This window comes from Agelaius tricolor, unplaced genomic scaffold (genome assembly GCF_023055355.1).
Source record: "Agelaius tricolor isolate 1412-34295 unplaced genomic scaffold, bAgeTri1.0.p SCAF_2, whole genome shotgun sequence".
Taxonomy (NCBI): domain Eukaryota; kingdom Metazoa; phylum Chordata; class Aves; order Passeriformes; family Icteridae; genus Agelaius; species Agelaius tricolor.
In genome coordinates this window covers 28,667,602-28,683,524 of record NW_027269262.1, presented here as the reverse complement: position 1 = coordinate 28,683,524, position 15,923 = coordinate 28,667,602, and the positions used below count along the sequence as shown (strand labels likewise).

The 15,923-nt window shown below is 39.7% G+C and overlaps 1 protein-coding gene across 6 annotated transcripts in view; it reads right to left on the bottom strand.

The window, feature by feature from the left end:
* FHOD3 (formin homology 2 domain containing 3) overlaps positions 1 to 15,923 on the bottom strand; it is a 375,803-nt gene that overhangs the window by 260,545 nt on the left and 99,335 nt on the right. The gene's annotated exons all lie outside the window — the stretch shown is intronic.

Genomic DNA, 15,923 nt, shown 5'->3' with positions numbered 1-15,923 from the left:
TTAGTTTTGAATAGATCTGGATAAAGTAATTTTCCAAAAGAAACCTGTTAACTTGCTTGAAAATCTTCGCAAAGAATAAAACCATTACAGTCTAAAGATAAAATCAGTGGAAAATTCTAACAAAAAGTTGTCTAGGAAACCCACCCAGCACAGGTGCACTACCATAATCAGAGTGTGTTACTGTGGCACTGGTATATGGTTGGTTGTGGCCAGGAGAAAACTGAGGAATGCAGATTAAAGCAATTGCAGATCAGAATTCCACTCTGCATTATGTTAAGTTTTGTTACCACTACTGGACAAATATCTCAGTCACCTTGCCCCTCACATGGTTAAGAAAAAATATTTCTCTGGCTTCTGTGTTTGACACCAGAGGCATAAAGGATCCTTGGTCTGAGAAGAATCAATGGTCAAGGTCAATCTTGTGATATCAGTGACAGTGGTGACTCCTGGATAAATCTGGTTAGCTCCATAATATTTTCCTACTCTGCAAACCCAACAGACATGGGGGAATCAATATGGTTTTGGCTGCTGGAATACCACTAACAAAAATTTGGTTTAGACTTGACACTCAGTGATGCTAGAACAACCTAAATTTCTTTCCATGTAGATTAACTAAGACAAAAATTACCCTGTGATGCCTGGGATAAAGGTCATCTTTTACAGCCCCCATGGCTGCAGCTGCAGAGTTGGAGGATCAGTGCTTTCCACTCACCCCAAGCCCTGAGTTTGGCTTTACTTTTGCTCTTTTAAGGTACACAGAAACATTTAGGGGATTTGCAGTGTTAGTTTTGCAGGTCTAGACCAGAAAAGGTCAATGAAATGGCTGAAGCATGTCACCTATACATGCTCAAATGGAAAGAACAGCTATAAGCCAGGTTTCTGGGTAGGTCTTTATCTGCAGGTTTGACACTTGACTAGAAACTTGGATTCAGTCCTAGGCTGATTTTAAAAAAATTAAAAATGAAAATTAATCTGAAACCCCTCTAAGGTTTCCCCAAACTCACAGACGTCCAATATTTCCTTCTGTCTCCTGTCACTCTCCTGGCCCCTTCCAAAATGCCTGGCAGCCTTCTGGCACATTGCCAACAACCTCAGACTCTCCTGGATTGCTCACCTGGTCTGCCTGTACACTTCTCAAAGACTAAACCTTATTTTAAAATATCTTTTTCCTTCCATTTTTCTATCCCTGCCAGCTACTCCCCCCCCCCATCCCTAAAAGGGAACTGTTTTGGTTTTTTTTATTCCTCTGACTCAGAAGTGGAGTTGTGTGAAATTTCTGAGGGGAACTGGCAGTTACTTTATACCATCATCAGATCCTTATAATTCATCAGCTTTACAGGGCTTTATTTGTTCATTTTCTTTTGATTTCTTAACTGCAGTTCCCTTTATATGCTGTTGGATTGCAAAACCAGTTGTTTTTTGATAGCCAAGTGGCAACACCAGTCCCTGCACTTCTTCACTTGCTCCTGCCTCAGGAGACTTGGTGGAAATGTTGAGCATCCCACACAAATCAACAGAAAATACTCCCAGTGGGTTGGAAATATTTTCAATACTAAACAGATATGGGTTTTTTTTTTATACTTTCTGGCATCTATATGAGCCTTTGATATGGTTGCCTTCCTTGTTTTCTACGGCTGTATTAAATCCCAAAAGGCAGCAAGTCCAAGAGAAAACACGCATCATTTAACAGTATTTCTGTCACTTAAGCAATTCAAGTATATTAGTTTCAGAAGACAATATCTGGACACAAATGAAACTGAACTAAGAAACAGGCTTGAAGGCAAACTCAGAGATAAATTTTAGTTTTATTGCAGTCAAAATTCAATAAGATGTTGAATGGCAGGAATGAAGAAGAGACTCTCTTGGCTGGATCTCAGTCATGGGGGGAAAAAAAGACAACTCTGAAATGTAGTTAAAAAAAGTAGTAGGGATTGATTTGACCCCTGGAAGTTGAATCAAAATTTCTGCTTTGAAATATGAGAAATAACAGATTCACTTTAAGTTGGTCCTAGATGGCAACAGCAGAAGAAAAGCATCTGACAAAATCATAACATAAATCTGAGACTGACAAAAAACACTCCTCCCTTTTCCATCTTTGTCTTCATGAACATCAAATGCAGAGCAACACCAACAGCTGCACAGTGAGTGATTAACTTCAGCAGAAGAATAATGCTGCCCCAAACCTACACTACACAGTTCAGAGCTTTCTGCCTGTCTAGACTCAAGGGAGTGTAAGATTTATCATAGATTAATAAAGCTGCTGCTAGATCTGGCTTTGCTGTGGCTCAACAACACAACACCAAATTGTCAAAAGAACATTGCCACACAAACAGACCCTGATTTCTCTCTAGTTCTGTGCCCTGAAACCCACCATGGGCTGCAGCCTCTTACTTTTACAAATACATGAAAGTATTTGCCATTTTCAAATCTTATCAGGGCCCAATGCTGTCAAAATCTGCTGGTTAGAAATCTTAAGATTTTTTTTTTAAAGATTGAGTCTTCTTAAAATTATTACATTTGATTAATTGATTATTAATTTGATTATTTATTTGATTAATTTTAATTTATTTTACTTCTCGTTTAATTTCAAGTTTTAGGAGAGTTTAGGAGTTTTATGCACAAATATTTTCATATGACCTTCCAAGACGCAAGTCCAAGATTTTCTTCTAATAAAAATTTACCCCAAATTTTCACCCAACCAATTTGCTTGTGAGACTGATTTTGTAAAATAATGAAAGGATTCAGGTGTCAGCCAGACTCCAGGCATGCCTTGTTTTCCACACTACCTCAGGCTGGGAGCAGCAGCAGATCCAGAGGAAAAGGGGCAAGGTCTGTGGCAGCCATGCAACACTTGTGATTATACCCACCAGCTCTTCCTCTTGGTTTGAGTGTACAACGGGTTGATTTAGGGTCTCAAGTATGGAGTTTAACTACTTTATCAATCATTAAAAATACTTTCACTAGTGAAAGGGCAACAAGTCTTAGGAAATTGCAATCAAGTGTGAAAGAGCTTATTTAATTGGAAGTACTGAATGCTCCTGAGACTTCACAACTAGTTGAGCAGCTTTAGTGTTGAGTTTTTGCACTGCTCTTCAATATTTTAGAAGCATTTTTGTTCCTTAGCAATAAGCTTCTCCTACAAAGCACAGCCTGAGGGAAGAAAATAATAATAATAAAAAAAAAATGCAAAAGAGAAGAAGGGCAAAAATTGCCAAAAGTGAGTTGGTTGCCCCTGACAATGTCTTATTTTCTATGTATTATGCTAAATATTATTCAGCACATTTCCAAGCTACTGAGATAAAGAGAAATCATCTACAGCAGAAAGTACTTTCTATCAGCATTACATAGTCTATATTATATAAAGCTACTTGTATTCCAAGGAATGAAGGGCAGTGTGGTGGTGCAACCACAGCTCCCTGTCTTCCCCAAAGCAGGAAACTTCTACTACTTGTTCCTGGACCATGGCAAATGAAAGGGGGCAATCCCAGCTACACACAAATGCTCCTGAGCCAAAGCAAGGACTCCGTCCTGATTTGCTTCCGTCAACAGAACTTCAACCCAGGAACAGTTACTAAAACCAAGTCAGATAATGATGGTAGAATTTTGCAGAGTTTAAATAAATAAGCTCTGTGAAGTTACTCCTTCTGTTTACTGGGATTTCCAGAAAAGTTAGAAGTTGAAAAAGATGAGATAGATTCACATTTCACTCACTACCTTGAAAGTCTGGTATGAATAAAGTCAGAGCAAATTCTGGTTAATTACTCTAGAAGAAATGGCAGCAAATCTTGCTCTAGGTGTCTTGACTACTTAGCCAATGACATAAGAGATTTCTGAAAGCAAACCTGAGTTTTAAACAACAGCACAAAAATATCCACCTTTAGCAGTTGGTTGAGATGCAGAGGCCACCCACTATAGTGAACAGTGAGAGTGAAAACCAGGTAGCACCCAGCCAAAAATAAGCTCCAACACATCCCAAAACAAATCACGATATGTGAAGAATATACATGCACAACACAAAGAAAACAAAGAAAATCAAGCCGACAAGCCAGAACAGAAACCACAATATATTGACGCACAGCAGCCATAAAATTGCTGTTTGTAAGGAAAATCTTCCCAAGTGGATTAACAGCCTGATTGACAGATGCCACTGGGATTCTGGCTCTACCAGCCACTGCTCAGAAGTGGCAGTTTAGCTCTCCTTCAAACATCTTTGCATATAACAAGAAAACAACAAATATGCTCAAATGGAATGGGAATATTACAAGAAGGCTGTCAGACAGCAGTAGACAGTGGAAGTCGAAGGACAGGAACAATTTTTACAACTAAAGGGGGAAGAACATGGAAACAAACACTGAGCTGCATGACATGGAGCTCATAAATACCACAAAATAGTAAGCCCATAAATACCATATAACATGCTTGCAAGTAAATATTCAGGATGGCATAAAGAAGTAATCTCAATCAAAATAAAAATAAAACAATGCACTAGGAATACCACCAGTTTTGTCTCCAAGAAAAAAGTATTCCAGATTTATCTGACTTCAGTGAAAAAGCAATTTTATCCAGGTTTAAATACACTGTGTTCTCTTTGTTTCTTTTGCTCCCATTCTTTCTTACTGACCTCCATGCCGTAGTGGGAAACAGGCCAATGGTGACCACTGATCTATCTGCTTTAGCTGAGACGTCAATGCATTCCACTAGAAGTCAACCTGACACAAACACAGATATTTCTCTGTAATCTATACTAATTTAATGTACATTAGCTCTACAAAAAGACAATTAAAAAAAGGTCAAAGAAATATCTGCTTTATACTATTTAAATGAAAAGTTAAGTCTGCTAGGAAAACAAATTTTTGTACACTATCATAGATTTATAAATATATACTAAAAATCCCCACCAAAACAAACAAAACCATAACCTCAAAAAATCCCAAAACAACCACCAAATGCTGAGGATTTTCATTAAATGCCATTCTGACACACATACTTGGCTCGTTCCAGGAAGAGAAAAAGCTTTTGCAAGGAAATATCAAATAAAATATTTATTAGCCTTCTCCAGGTTGCAAATTTCCCAAGCTCCCACATTTTGTAATGTCAGGAAATTGCTACTATAAACAGCCTAAATCTGCCAAAAATTAAAGTAATTGGGGCCAACGAAAGGTTTCTCATCCCTCATTTCCCATCCCTTAGGAGGTTCCTGCCTCAGGGACACACTGAGCACAAGTGCTGCCTTGAGACAAGTGGAGCCAGGGGCTGCAGAGAGCTCACCTCCCCCTGCCTGTGACCCCAGGAGAGCTGCAAGGAGGTGGCACAGGCAGCAGCTGTAGGCTGGAGCAGGGTGGGAGTCCCAGGAGCTGACTGGAGCCTCCACAGCCAGGCAGGGTTGGAGGCCATGGGCTTGTGAGCCATGGCAGCCTGGAGCCTGTTGCTCCCCTGGAAGGCCAAGCTTCCCAAGAACTTACTCTGCAGCTTTTTAGCTGCCCTTACACAAGCTTTGGTTCTTAAATTTCAGATGCAATGTTACTTTTTTTTAATCTCAAAGACAAGATTAAAAAAGTTCCTGATTTTTTTTTTCCAAGTCAACTTCACCTCTCGCTCCACTTAGAAACAAGAACAAGTTGACCATTTCACAGTGGCTTCTTCAAAATTTCAAATCACATACATTCAGTGGTTTTATTTACTCAATGGTTCAAAGTTTCCTTTCATATCAACACTGCCCCAGACAATCCCTTTCATTATGTTTAAAAAAGCTAAAATTGGAAACTTTTCATGTAGCCCCCACTCAGGTTATTGTGGCAAGGCATGGCATTTCCACCACCCCACCAACACAGGCGCTTTGTTAAAATGTGGCCAGACAAAGGCAAGGCAACAGAGCACTCATTGACTTCTTGCTGGAGCTATTTGGGCTGGCAGCAACCTCTGACTGACTGGGCAGAGCCTCTCCGAAGACAAGACGCTTGCAGAGGCGCCAAGGGCCTCCCACACAAAAGATGCTACTTTACAATGCCAATCAGAACTCAACTTTCTTCTTCCTCTTCCTTCCTTAGGAACCTAAGTCAGGCCAACATTTACCCTTACCAGAGAACACTAAAGACTATTAGTTTCTTTTGGAGGCAACTGCCCTAAAAAACACACTCTCCAAAATTAATCTGCTGTAAGGCAGGCTGGAAGGGTCCGAGAGAGCTGGCTGTGCTACCACCCACAAGGGACTGCCAAAGCTGATACCAAAGATCAGAGCAGAGACAGGGACCCAAAACAACATCTATGCCATGATACATATTTTTTCAAGCACTCAGTCATCACTCATGGAAACTGAAAACAACCTTGAATCAGATATTTTACAAAACTTTTCCTCAAACTAAAATCAGATGGGAGGGGGCATCAAGCCTCTTTCTCAGCCTTACCTTGCAAATACAGTAATAGTTATTTCTGCTTCATGGAACAAAATAATTATCAATAATACATAATATTCAATGGAATAGATTTATCCATATATCTAGCTATTTTCTTTCTCAGGTATTTTGCTGGATAGCTAATTTTCCTTTAGAGAATCCTGAACTACCTGTGTTTTGCAGGTTGGCAATACATCCCAGATGGTGGTTTCTTGTCTCAAAGCAGTATGTGACTCCCCCAAACTAAGCAAAAAGTATTTTTGGATTCTATAGTACCTTAGAAGTTATTTATTGCTAAAATTTTACAAGCAATTCAGAAAGTCTGCCGTGCAGTTCTGGATCCAATGTCCATCAGATCCATCTCCTCCATTTTGCCAAAGGTCATGCAGAAATTGAATGCAACAGATATTTCTTTTTGGCCCCTTATTGGGAAAGATTACTTACACAAGAACATTATTTCAATTGAGTATGAGTGAAAGGAAAAAGATCAGATAAAATGGTTTTTGAGTGAAATTATTGTAAGACCTCTTAGTTATAAATATGCCAGACATGCTGGTTTATATAAACATAAGCAGCAACTCAGTTGCAGTCACCTCATTTGCTCCTGCCTTGAGCTCTGCCTGGAATGATTGCATCAATACATCTCAGGAAATTCATTTTTCCTCTTCAAATTCTTTTATAAACAGTATCAGATCCTTCTAACAAACTAGGAAAGCCAACATCAACATGTGTAAATGCATGACAACTCCGCAACATCAGCACAATGCACTGCTTTAGCATTTACTTTTTCTTTGCCTATTCTGTATTTGCTGTCCCTTGCCTTCTCTATTCCTGATTCTCTCCTGGCTGTGGAGCTTGCTGCCACTGCCACTGCCCAGGCACTGAGGGAAGTGTCTAAGAGGCACCGAAAGCCAGGCTATGCCAAGGTATGCAGCCAACTGGTAACAGCTTTGCCTCTGACATGGGCAGATCATCACCACGTGGTCCCTCTTACAGCTGTTGTGTGGCTCCTTGTTTCACCTCATCCTCATCCATACAATCTTCAGTGCTCTCCTGCCACCCTTCCCTTACACTCTGATTTAAAGGTTTCTTGCGTCCCTAAAACCAGCACACACTGATATCAGTGATTTAGAGGCTCAGTTATGCTTTCAAAGAGGAATATATTTGCAAGTACTATCAATCACTCTAAACCTACTGTGTACTCATTTACACTGCACCTTTCTCAGCTCTTGATAGCTAAGTCATCATTCCTCTGCCCCAACCTCTATCCTCATTCTGTAGAGGCTGCCATGAACAAGCTCTGTATGAAACAGAAATAGATCACCTCAACTGCAATGCTCTATGTTATATCAGAAAGCAGAAAACATCACTGAAAAATCTTCGTCTGCTATGGAACTGGCTGCAGGGACTTATACAGAAAGGGAAAATAAGAGCAGATGCATAGAGGAACATGCAAGAAAAAGTCAATGCACAAGAGCAACACAAAACCAGGTAGTTTCACACAGTATGCAGCTGCCCACACAACAGGAACATCCCTGAGAAATTTCTCTATGAAACAAACTGGCAAAATTCATCAGCTTAATAAAGCACACAATGAAAAACAAAATTTAAAAAACGTATTCTACTTGCATGGAGAAAAAAAAAAATGGCCACAACACCCCCCCACCCCAGAAAAAGAGAGTTTTATTAAATCAGAAGTGCCTGCCAAGTAATAAGATTTCTAAAAAGAGCAGGTTTTAAAAAAAGTTTTAAAATAAGAAGAGGCGGCAATTTGTTTTGAAACATGATTCCAGCTGGCTTAGCATTTGAATGAAAGAAAATTATAGATCACAGTAAACATCATGTGTAAAAATAAAGAGTAATCAGAGTCCCTCTTAAAAGAAAAAAAAAGTCAGAACAAACAAGTTATCCATACAACCAATAATTCTGAGCCACTTCCATGCCAGCTGTAATTGCCACACTGCAAAATACATTTTTCTTAACGATACTCAACTTCTTTGTGAAGTTTGCCAAGTAACTATTGGAAAGCAGAAAGAGCAGCATGGGATTCTCATGAAATTTAAAAGTATCATTGCAAGAAGAAGTATTATCATGGGGAATCCAAAATACATGCCACATGAATGTCAAATGTTACAGCAAAAAATGAAAGGGGACTCTACTCTTTCTTTCAATGAAGGAAACATATAAAAGTGCCTTAAGTCAAACTTACAGCAAAAACAATTCAAAGAAAGTATGTCAACTTGAACATGATCCATGTGCTTTTAGCATGGACAGGTCTCCAGAAAGTCCCAAATGCAGACATCTGGAGGTGGAGAACCAAACCCATACGGCACAAATTAACACTACAGTTCTCTCTCCTGCTAGTTCCAACCCAGCATCCTCAATTATACCAGAAACACAGAAATCAATACAAACATCAAGATGTTTTCTTTCTTTGTAGAAAGCTGTTTATGGTGCAGAACCAGGCTGAAAGGACAAACAGTGCACTGCAAATTTTAGTGTACCATAAGAATCACACAGCACTGAGTCAAATTTTTGAACCAAATTAAGATAAAACATCAATTAAAAAGGTAGGAGTCAGAAGCCAGCACTTGTTAGGATACAGACAGTCTACCGCTTAATTTCATATGACCAATGGCTGATTTTCTGTATGCTATCAACAAATACTACAAAGATTTGCGTTAATACAAAGAAGGGTGTCCTGCAGAAGGGTGTCCAAAAGGCTTCACTGAACCCTTGTGAAGGAGCTGGTTCCCTGTTTCTGGCCTACAGCACATGGCAGTAACACATGCAAATACCAGTAACTACCTGTCAGCAAGGCTGGTGAAAGTATTTCATGCTCCAAGCAACATATGTATGCCATGAAAATTTCTAGAATACAAATTATGAAAAACCCCCAAAGAAAAGCACATAAATAGATATATCCCAGTAGGTTCAATCTAAATTTGATAGGCTTTGCTATTATATAAATATTTGTTGGACATTTAATCCTCTTTCCACTGCCCCTAATCTGCCTCCTCTATCCTGACCTTCCCATAATAACAAGTTTACAAACCAATTTTAGTGCACTCTTCCGAATCCATTACCCTTCTGGGAAAGGATATGTAAAATATGTCAGGTTTGCCTAGAGAGATGCCCTGCTCATAACAATTTCTTAAAAATCAGTTCTACTGCCAAGATTTCATTCCTTTTTTACAAACTGGTCACAGATTCTTTTAGGAAGCAGTGGGATGAGATGGAGTAAAATTACAAGTGTCAGAAATAAAGGGGAGCAGAAGGAGGAAATGGCCCTGGTGCAAAATTCCCCATTAAAATCTTCCATTCAACTCCTGTATCAGAAATCTGATATCAGCCACTTGTTCAGCAACCATCTATATTCTCAGACCTCAAGCTGCATATCCCTTCCTTTTTTCAAAACCTTCACCAAACAGTTAACTACTGAGTGTTATAATGGCTTAATAACCCTTACAAAGATTAGGTACAGAACACAAATTAGATAACACAGATTCATAAAACAAAGTCTCAAGATTAAGATCTAGATTTACTATCTCTATGTCTAAGGTGCTTGGAAAAGCCTACTGAAGGGAAACAGTTTCAGGTCTCTGAACTGGTTACTGGTTCTCCTGGTGACAAATGTCTCTAATGTTTCAGCTGGGACCCCTCCTCAGCTGCAAATCAAACAGCTGGCATTAATCAGTGTCTCTTCATACACAAGCCTCCATCCCCACGGAGGAGAATTAAAAAACATGCAGGAAATCCAGCCTTTGTGTTTGCTTGCAAGGCAGATAAAATGAGCTGTCATCCTTTCTCACAGCAGGAAAGGCTAAGGACAGCTCAGATGAAAGTGCTGACAGGCCTGGCGGCGGGTGCTGGGTGACAGGACTTCGGAAGCACCATGTGTTCATAGAAGACCACCAGATAGCAAAATAAAACATTGTTTAACACCAGGTACATTTACAATGATTAAATACAACCACAGTTTACCTAATGTTACTCACTCCCAGAGAATTAGTTTGTTCCTCTACAGGCTATCACAAAACAATAACCATGAAAACAACAAAATAAAAAGTTTGGTGCTTTACCAACATGTTCTCACGTTTTTATATTATCTCCTGTTTGAGTGACCAGGAACTGGTTAAAGGCTGAATTGCCCTTTTGAGTCACCATCAAAAATTATCCATGTCACACTAGTCTGCACAGAGTGGTCTTGCACTGCAGTGCCAAGACAGTACAAAACATAACCAAAAATTAAGACAAACCAAGTGAAAAAATCCTGTGGCATTAGCTCACAAGTGCAACATTTTCTGACCCAGCTGGACTTCAGATGGAAGTTTTAGCCAGCCATTTAAAGAAGCTTACTTTCTATTGCTAGAAAGCTTTGAGGAGAATATTCATCATGGATGAACATTCATCACCAATGGTTTGGGTACAGGCGCCAGAAGTCTGCAAAAGGAAATGGACTTTTACCTCATGACATGAGGTGAGATAGGAAGGACTGATGCTCCAGAGAGTACTGAACAGTATTTCATAATGATTGAGGGAAAGATCATGAGTCAGCACTTATGTCTGCATACAAAATTAAAAAAATCAGTAAGGTTGTATGTTAAAAGAAACATAAGTCACATTAAAACTCAAGCTAAATTACTAACTATTTTCACACTACTTAAGCAGCACAGTGGTTTATTTCAGGGTTTTTTTGAGAACCTTGTTCAGTTTAGGCAGATCAAAACTTGAAGCTACTTATTTAAAAAAACAAACAAAAAGCAATATATGAACTTACACTCCCACCCAAAGCTGATATCTCCAATAGGAACCCACAATTCCAGGAGCTGAAGTTTTAGAAACTTCAGTTCCTCAACATTTCTGACTGAATGACAAAAAAAAGGAGAAGAGAAGCTTTTAAAGTTTAAAAAAAAACCCAAAAAACAAACAAACAAACAAAAAAAACCCAAAAAAGAAAAATCCAAAGCAGAAAACATACTGCAAAATTGAGCAAAATTGCAACCAAACTTGTCAGGAAATTAGAGGAACTGACTTTTCAAAATGCAAGAGTGCTTGATTGACCTAGGTCACAAATTACTGTTCCTATTCTTTCCTTTTCAAACTGAACAATGCCTTCATAAACAAAAGATAACCTGTAATTTCAACTGGTTTAAAAGTGAAGTTAAACCACATGTTTTGTGTGTTGGTTTTTTTAAAGCAAAGAGAAAGAATGTAAACTGATACATGGAATGAAATATATGATTAGTGAGATCCTTTGCCATCCAGACTGGATTCATCTCTACTCTAAAAAGCAAGGACCCTTTACAAATAAATATACAGAGTGACAATAAGAGAAGTTCCACATAAACCCTCTTCCCATTACCTTTAATACACTAAAAACCCAAAAGGCTGCAATGCTGACATGCCCATTGCCCTCCTCTGGCACATAAATGAATCACCAGAGACAAAGGATGACCTTTCTCCTTCCTGTCCATCAAAGTTGAGGCATAGCAATATTCAACAAAACTCTAGGCATGACAGGTATGGATGCTTTTTAGGCCTTACAGCTTTCTGCTTTGCTCCAAACATGGGCTCAGTTACTGGGATGCTACCAAGAAACATGGTATCACTCAATTATAAGTTCCCTATCGGCATCACTTAAAAATAAAATTTACCAAATCCATATCTGGTAGCAATCTGGTGTGGGAATCCTTCAAATAAACTGGTGTGCTATTTTGACTGGCAGCATGAAAGACTGTAAGACATTTTTGATCCAAACTATATATAACTGGGCTGTATAAAAACTTACAAGACCAGAATAAAGTGTAACTACCCACTACTGCAAATGTTTATCTCATTACATCTCATAGACTTAAGATATTGATCCTCACAACAGCTTTTTCCATAAGACACAACCACATCTTTGCTTGACAGCATCAAGACTACATGGAAAGACTGTGCTTTCTGAATAAAGGCAGAAATCAGTTACTCCGAGGTTTGTTCTGTGGAGCCCTCCAGAATATCAGCATTTTCCATCTTGAGCATTATCCACATGTATTTAGAATACAAACATGTCTTTGGTAGACACCTCACTGTATCTGCTGGTGTCTAAACACTGCAAGCAGTCTCTTTTGGGTATGTCCAAGCTTAGCAGAGTGTCAGAGCCAAATACCGTCATCCTTGATCCCTCAACAGCAGCAGTTAGAAAGCAGAGATAAAAAATGGCTCGAAAACCCATTTGAAAATCCTGACCTTTCCTCTGCAGGCTGGAGATAATTGGGCAAGAGCAGCTGCTGCCACCTCTAAGCCAGACATGCCATAGGACAGGGGCTGCTCTCACCTGAGGCACATGACACTCACTGCCCTGACACTGCTCCACTCCTCTGCTCCCAACACAGAGTAGTAGCACGTGAGATGGGTAGAACAACTGCTCTCTTTCAATCCCATCCATCTTATCATCTTCCATCCCATATGAAAAAATTTGAAGCAGAGAGCTCTCCACATCTAGAAGCAAACATGGTTTTCAGAGCAGAGATCAAACACACAGACTGCTTTTTCATTTCTGTACTGGCTCTTCATACCTTGTCCGGACAGTGTGAAAACTGATTAAATCAGTAAGTTGAAAGGATGTGGTAAAGCTACCAAAGCCGACAATTTGACCTCTAAGTTAGACCATAGTACCTTAAAGCTTTCACCTAATTTTTCACATCTTCTCAGTAAGATGATCTAGTATTTGTTTACAAACTTTCTAGTGTGTATTTGTTTAGTTCTCTTAGCAAACTCACAACCACCACTCCTGATATTATAATTCTATTTCATAAGAAACCTACTGCCCTATCTTCTTTACTGCTTCCCAGAATTTTTTGCCTTCTGATCCTAATAAAAGCTAGAAATCAGTACTTTTATCAGCAGCTTGCTTTTGAGAGGATGATGAAACGTTCTACATGCTGCACATAAAAGAACTGCAAGCTGTTCTCACTGCTCAAGCCAGCCAAACAGAGGGCAGGCTGCACACATTCATCTGCAGCAAACAAGAAGTACACATGCTTAGAGTGGTTACTGCAGAGTATGATTTGAAACCTACCTCTAGTGATGTGATTTCCGCCTATTTCTCTCCTTTTTCAATAAAAATCAAAAGTTTGATGTCTATGTGTAAAGGCTGTCATTACTGCAGAAGCAGCAGACTGCACAAGTTTGCCTTGCTTTCCCTTTCCCTGGAGTTTACACACAGCTTCCGAACAGCATTAGGGACAGAATGGAGTGAATTAATCTACCAAAACTACTTCCAATGTTTATTCAGTTTTAATGTTTTCTTTTGAGGTTTCTCTAGCTGGCTGACCTGAGACCTGTTTCCCCCTGGAGCTTGTGTTGTGGTGCCAACCCTTTAATTACAGCAGGTTCACATCTAGCGCTGAGAGCAGACGAGAAGGTACTGCAAGCTCCCTGCTGCTGCATTTGGTTAGCAGCCTTCTCCTCCTCCCACTCTTCAGCAGATGTTTCTGCTGTTTTACCACGACAGGATCTTTTCATACCCTCACAATTCCTAAAGCAAACAGCAGCCAAAATCAGACACCCATCTCCAAAGAGCCACAACAAAAGCACTGACCCAAACTACCACCACAATACAACTGGAATAAAACCCTTGGCCCTTGGAAGAAGAGGAGGTTGTACACAATGTCACCAGGACAGTGACTAATCTTTGGCAGATCATGTGAGAAAGTCCTGAAGTAGCTGTAGTGACAGAGAACAGCATGAAAACAAATGGATGATTCAGATGTGCATAATATTCCTTAGAAGTGATATTATCAGAAGCTCACATAAAACATTATCCAATCTTTTTACCATTCAGAAAAGCCAATGGCATTTACAGCCGTCTCCCAGATGTTGTGTATTTTCAGTTACATGTGTCTCTGGGCATGTGCATGAAGTCAGTTGGCTCAAAACAGGTGGGATTTCTACAATCTCCATTTGAAAACAAATTCCTAGATACCACTAAACATACATTCCATAGAGTAGAAAAAATCAGCTTTCAGACTCTGTGCCAGGCTCTTGCAGCTGATGTCGAGTCCATGCTAGGAATTTTCTCACAACAATGGAACCAGACTCTGGGAATGAAACAGTTATTCCTGGGTTCCTCAGGTCTCAGTGGCTGGCAGGGTAGAAAAAAGGTCCATTTGGATTTAAGTACAGCTATGTATGCCAACTAGTTAAGTTAGTCTCCCTTCAAACTGCTGATGTACACACAAAAGGCTCTACAGGCAGGTTCTCTGAAAAGTACTTAAACTAGTTTGCCCCTATTCCCTGCCCTCCCTCCCCAATATTGTCTTAATTAAGCCTTATTTCCAGTAGTAGGTAAAATTACTCCTATTTGTAAAGGTAGAAATAGATAACATATTGCTTTGTCTTTCAGACTTGTTGGATGTAAGTAATTTGTGCCACTTCTGTGGCAAATACAGCAAATCCTACATGGTGTGTCACTGTGATGTATTTACTGATAGAGGGCATCTGCACCATCCAGTTCCGGTAATAATCAAAGTTACCTATGGCTGTGGCTGAGCTAAGGTCTTTGCCTGCACTGCACTGCTACTATTGCCTGCTTTGAAGAAGCCACATGTGAAATGCTATGAGGTGATGTGAACATTACCCAGACCTTCCATCTGGTTTTGAACACTCCTCAGGGCTGAGTGCAAGCACATGTGTGCCCACACACAGATGTCCAAAGAAACTGCACAGCCTCGGTCTCGGGCTGGCCTTGTAGCACATCCTGCTGCCATGATCTCCACTTAACACATGACTGGCAGCAATGCTCTGCTGCCATTTCACTCCTCAAAACCAAAAGCACACTCACTCTCAGCCAAGCATCTATGCTTGCCACTGCTTATCCATACAGGGTTCCTTAGATAGCTGGGTTTCCCTATTCTTCCTTAGGTATCTGCTTCTCTTTGATGTTCAGGCTTTCATCTGTGGTAACAATGAGGAATCATCTGTTTGGGGAAGAAAAGCACAGTTCAAGACATTCTTCGGAGAGAGAGTTGGATGCCAACAGCATCTACAGTGGAGGATGACTGCAGGTCAACTACTATTTTCCTCCTGATCTTTAGCCTGGAGGTGGTTAAAGGGGAGCTGAATGAATGATTTCCTTGTTCTAGTGACATTTGTAAATCCTGTGTAAACGAAGCTATCTTTGACAAAATCTTGGTGAGCCTTAAGTTAAAATAACAGTGGTGATGTCATTGACCAGGCAGTTGTACTGAATGCTTCCTACAGCTTCTGTTGAACTGCTCCATGAACACCACACTGGAAAATTCCCCATGTTTTAGCCATCTTTCAAAGTCTGCAATTTGATTTCATCAAGTAAAAATACCTGCTTTTTTTTTTATTAGCTGTTCTTTAGATGATGATTAAACCCAGAACAAATAACTTTTGAAGCATCAAACATTTAAAATAATACTGAAAGCAGGTATGCTGAGTTTAAAATCTTACGTGATTATGGTGGAGGAGGTTTATTCAGACAATTTTAAGAAAGATGAGCTTTCTTTCATCAGTTGT